The sequence below is a fragment of the Amblyraja radiata genome, chromosome 27 (assembly GCF_010909765.2).
Source record: "Amblyraja radiata isolate CabotCenter1 chromosome 27, sAmbRad1.1.pri, whole genome shotgun sequence".
NCBI lineage: Eukaryota > Metazoa > Chordata > Chondrichthyes > Rajiformes > Rajidae > Amblyraja > Amblyraja radiata.
In genome coordinates this window covers 20,213,858-20,220,126 of record NC_045982.1, presented here as the reverse complement: position 1 = coordinate 20,220,126, position 6,269 = coordinate 20,213,858, and positions in this window count along the sequence as shown.

Genomic DNA, 6,269 nt, shown 5'->3' with positions numbered 1-6,269 from the left:
AGTCTTTCCAGAACTTTGTTGCGATGCAAGTATCAGGCGATATTCTTACTGACACGATTGCTTTCTTGTACCTGAATCTGGAGCAAACAATATAAACTGCTGGAAGCATTCAGTGGGGCAGGCAGCATCTGCTGAAGCAAAGGGACGATCAATGTTTTGGGTTAAGACCCTACATCATGCGTCATAATTCAGGGTCGCGACTCGAAATGCTGACCAACCCTTTGCCTCCATAGATAGTGCCTGACCAGCTGAGTTCTTGAAGCATATGTTGTGGAAATTGATATGTGCGAGACAAAAGCTCAAGCAACTTTTGAATAGTTCAATTACTATTCAGACTGTCTGGAAATTCTGATAGAGATTTTTGTAGTTCTGGGCGCAGTCAGTCATATGCCACAATCATTACAAAGGGGAACAAACCTTAAAGCAAGAATGTGTAGGAAGGAACTGCAGATGCTGGTTTAAACCGAAGATAGACACAAAAAGCTGGAGTAATTCAACCGGTCAGACAGCATCTCTGGAGAAAAGGAACAGGTGACGTTTTGGGTCAAGACACTTCTTCGGACATAAAGCAAGATTTGTGCTTGTTACAAAATATATATTTATATTCTCAAAGCTGTACTTCACTGACCTCAAGTCCTCATTTAAACCAAGGGATCCATAATGCATGCGTTCTGACAACTATTCTAGCGTGCTTGAAGATCGATTGCTCCCACAAACAAAATTACTCATTCATCAAAAAGAGACACTGATAACATGCCAGTTTGTTTTCTGCTTTATCTACTCAAACAAAAAAGAAAACTAAGATTGCTTCACTTAATTACCTGAAATAGAAACCCCTTTTAGGCACTGAAAAACTTGAGATAACAAATCCCTCCAGGTAAACAGGAAATGTTTGTTCTGATAACAGTCTGGAGGGAGAGGTCAATCTAGAACTCATTTGTTTCATCGGAAATGGCATCGCCTTCAGGAAGTGCCTGGTTCCATAGTTACAGGACTGTCTTTAAACTCTGTGTTTTGTTGCATGCTTTGCAGTTAATTGTTAACCTTTTCAAAGTGTTGTACCGTTTGTTTATTCGCTAATTAGATAGCTAATTAGTTAATTACTTGCTTAACAATTTAGCAGCATTTTCGCTTTTTTGGTAGGTTAGAAAAAGCTGTATCCACTGGTTTCCTTTATTTGAGCAGTGTGCTGATCATTCCCGTTGTAGTTTGCTGCATTTGGCTTTTTAACGTCTAAAACCGATGAGAAACAACACTGAGAGGGGTTATGAGTGCTGCAATTTTGTTAATGTCCGTTTCATTTTACACTCATCTCCAGGTATTATTTTTGGCTTTTCCAGTCAGGCAAAGGAGCGAGCAAGAAAGAAAAGAGGAGGGGATATTTAACAGATTCAACAAATGACAGATTTTTGTTTGCAATGTAACAATTTCCAGGAGGATCAATTTCCCTCCTGGGATAAATAAAGTTAAATCGTATCATATCATAACCGTTTTCATGCCTATCTTTCCTGGGGTAAATCTGTATTGTGTGTTGCAAGAGACAACAAATCTGTCCGTTTCCTACTTATGATGAATGTCATTAGTACTAACATTTTACCCATTCTTCACAATTGGAATTTGAGTAGATATGAGTAAAGTAATGAGTAAAACTTCAAATTCCTAGGAGTCAATATCACCAACAACTTCTCCTGGACCACCCACATTGAAGCAACGACCAAGAAAGTACATCAATGCCTCTACTTCCTAAAGGGCCTGTCCCACTTTCCCAAGTTACTCTCAAACTCTCTCGAGTTTTCCCCTCGATTCAAACTCGGAGATGCCAGCTGTAGGTACTCGGGGCTATTTTTTTAAAACTCGTGGACATTTTTCATCATGCTGAAAAAATGTCCCGACTTACCTGATGCCCCGAGTACCTACGGCTGGCATAACGAGCCGCTACGATATATCTACGGACTCGCTACGGACATTCTCCGAGTTTGAATCAAGGGGAAAACTCGGGAGAATTTGTGAGTAACTCGGGAGACAGAGCCTTTAGAAGGCTTAGGAAGTTTGGCATGTCCCCTACAACTCTCACCAACGTCTACAGATGCACCATAGAAAGCATTTTATCGGGATGCACCACAGCTTGGTTTGGGAACAGCTCCATCTAAGACCACAAGAAATTGCAGCAAATTGTGGATGCAGCCTAGACCATCACACCTCCATTCTATTAACTCTATTTATATCACACGCTGCATTGGCAGGGAAAGCATCATAATCAAGGAGGAGTTACACCCTGGCCATTCTCTCTTCCTCTTCCATCAGGCAAAAGGTATAGAAGTGTGAAAACACACCTCCAGATTCAGGGAGTTTCTTCCCAGCTGTTATCAGGCAACTGCATCATCTTACCACAACTAGAGAGCAGTGTTGAATTACTACCTACCTCTTCGATGACCCTCGGGCTGACCTTGATCAGACTTTGCTGGCTATACCTTGCACTAAACGTTATTCCCTGATCATGTATCTAAACACCGTAAATGGATCGATTGTAATCTTGTACTGCCTTACTGCTGACTAGATAGCACGCAACAAGAGCTTTTCACTGTACCTCGGTACACGTGGCAATAAACTAAACTGAAACTGAACTGTGATATGCATGTGTACTACGTGGGCTGTTCTATACATTTTGTACTGTCTGGGGCGATTGGTCTTATGTGCGGGAATAGTTTTTCTGATCTGTATGCAGAAAAAAAATGTTTCACTGTACCTGATACAAGTGACAATGAACCATAGAACCATTGAGATGCCCCATAGAGCACTTCATATTAAAATACCCCATAGAGCACTTCTCGCATCCACAGCATTTCAAGTACATCACAACAATCACCGCTGCAAAACAAATTTTGTACAGCGTACCCAGAATAAATTAGATAAGTGGTCAGTTAAATAACTCAAATTTAATCACCCGCAATTTAAATAAATCTTTCCAAAGGACTTTCTAAAATGTTTAATGAAAAGGAAAGGAAAATGCAGTGGTTACAAATCTCATTGAAATATCTGGAAACTAACTTAATGCAAAACTAACTTTTACTCAAAATGCTTAGAGCAAGAAACTTTTTATAAAAGCAACAATATCACGTTGAGTTAGTCATAAGATTACACAGTACAAAGCCTTTCTGATATTTTCTGGCACTTTGACAGAGCTTCTTTAGTCTCTGCATTGAACTGAACTCACTCGCCCATTAATATGTCAGTAAACCTTGTAAAAGATGGGAATAATCTTAAACTAAGAGAGCAGCATCAATGTAAATGAGAGGAGCAGACAAGGGAGGAGGTATGCTTATTACATAAGATAAAACAAGGTGGGTGGAGAAAAAATGTAAAGATAGATCCACTGACCAAAATGGCCTGTTCCTGAGCTGTAAATATTGTGCTTTAATGTAATTAAATTTGATGACCTCTCTTATTACATCCCACTGCATTGCATTTTCACTTTGAGGAAACCTTCAAGAGGTTAAATCAATTTTAGGCAGGAAGTTATTAAGGATGGTCATTTCATCAACAATACCGATATTAAAATGCAACTTTGATTTCAGATAAAGTTCTAAAAGCAATGTAACTGATAAAAATGGAAAAAGAACTGGAGTAGAATCACAACGCCTAAACGATTCATGCAAACATTTGCCGCTCCAAGAGGACGAGCACGTGGATCGAACGGGGCCGACAGTGGCGGACGACACCATGTCTATGCTTGGCTAGGCCGACCCTGCAACGATGCCAGGACAACAGACCTTCATGGTCAGGTCAAGATCCCTGCACTTACAACAACTGGGACTTGAAAATGGCACCAAACTGGTGACTCTGTATACTGTCTCAGTGTACTACCAGTGACATGCGGTGAGGTCAATGGCTGGGGAGGCACTGGCTAGTATCAGTGGCCCGGCCCTCCCTGTATTGATCACCGAGGGGTGGAGCCATGGCTGGGAGGGAGAGAGAAGAGAAGGGAGGGAGAGAGAGCAGGGAGATAGAGAAAAGGGAGGGAGGGAGAAGGGAAGGGAGAGAAGGCAGAGAGAGAGAGAAGGGAGAGAGAGAGAGAAGGGAGAGAAAGGAAAGAGAGGGGAGAGAGAAGGGGGGAGAGAGAAGGGTGAGAGAGAAGGGGGAGAGAGAAGGGGGAGAGAAGGGGGGGGGGGAGAGAAGGGGGGGAGAGAGAGAAGGGAGAGAGGAACGATGGCATGTTATAACCCGCAGCCGTCCCATTCTGACCGCCGCCGAGCCCCCCACCGCACCCTTCTTCACGGTGGCCCAGTGATGTCTTGGCTCTGACAATTTGAGGGATCTAACCGGTAACAACACTATGAGCAGCCCCGGGCCGCCGCGTTCCCCGACTTGAATCTGAGCTTGAAAAATCTCGTGATGGGTTGATGTGTCCCGCGCGACATATTTTAGAGACTCCTGCCTTAAAAGAACAATGACAAAAATAAACAGAAGTACAAAAATTGATGACTTTATTATTGTGATAAGTATAGATCTATTTTTAAAAAATCTAATAACTTTCTAATGTATCGACAAAGTCTACCTTCCCAATGACCGTTTTTTCACCGAGTGGTGTATCTTGATCTATGATCTTTGGTCAACGTTGCCAACGGTGGAATGCAGTGCTGCGCCGCCGCTGCTGAAGCTAGCTAACGTGGAAGGAGAATGCGGCAGCGTCAATGACGTGGGCCGAGCCTACATAATTGACGCTCGCTCTTCCTCCACTGGGCTCAAGCCACGCCCCCTTGTGAGGCAGATGTGATCGCTGCCTCCCCTGGCGCTTTTCATTGCAGTTTTATGTGAGACCAGCGAGCACAAATTTAATACATTTATATGTGAAATAAGTTACCTGGACTATGGAAGGTGAGGACATGAAATGAAGGGGTTTATAAACATTACATTGGTGATATACATAGAGATAGTAACAGGCACATGCTTATTACTCGCGCTCTTGTTTCTGAGGGGTTGTGCAGAGGGGAGGGGAGGCTTGTCGTTGCCTCACCTCTCATCTCCCTGTATTTGCAGCGGAGCTGCGCAAATTTGGCGATTTCTACTATAAAAAAATGATTTGATTCATATCGAAATGACATTTATAACACAGATCAGTGGAAAAATCTTTATATTTATTTTATTTTATTATTATTTTTCTTTACTTTTCTTAACAGCTAATTTCATTGGGAGAATGACAGGTGAGGCTCTGCCTCCCCTGACCGCACGTCCCTGACTACTACTATACACTTGTATCTGAGATGCTTAACTAATACGTATCTAAATGCTTATGTATAGTGATACTTGTACTGAACTGCATACTAAAATGAATTTCACTGTACCTCGGTAAGTGACAAATAAAGTACCATACCGTACAATTATAAACTGAAAATATCTGCCCTCATGTTGTTGCCATCAACCAATTCTACAGCATTCATGACTGAGAGTTCAACACTTCATTTCACGGAAGACAAGGCATTTAGTCCAGAGTCTGCGCAGGCTCACAGAGCAATCTCATTTCCCCACTAATTTTCCCTGGAAACTATTCTCTCCACATTCCCCTTATTACTCTCACCCATCTTTATGCAATGGGCAAATTATTGGCCATTTAACCGACAAGTCTTTCAGATGTGGGAGGAAACCAGACACCCTGGAGGCGGAGTTGAAGAACACGCATGTAAACTCCACACAATCAGCACTGGTCAATGATGCTCTGGGACAACAACACTATTTGCTGAACCACCCTCCTGAAAAAGAAATTTTACCACTGAGGAAGGTAATATATTCACATATGCTTATAACATGTACAAGACCAATTCTCTAATTAAAACGCTGTCTGAAATGGATTTTAAAAAGTTAGAGTCATGAAAAAGATACAGCGTAGAAACTGGCCCTTTAACAGAACTGACCACTAATCATCCGCTTACACTAATGCTAAATTAATCTTATTTATATTCTAATTCCCATCAAATTTTACCATGCACCTGCACATCAAGGGCAATTTACAGGGGTCAATTAACTTACTAAAACACATATCTTTAGAGATGAAACCCACGCAGTCACAAGTGAAAGTGCAAACTTCACACAGACAGCACTTGAGATCAGGACTGAATCCCGATGTCCGGTGCTGCGAGGCAGGAATTCTATTACCAGCTGTCCACTGTGCTGGCCTTCACTACTCATATGTAATTGTAATGGAAAACTTTCTTTAATAATTTAACATGCTACAGTCAAAAATACATCTAAGCAGGAACAAATACAAATGGCTG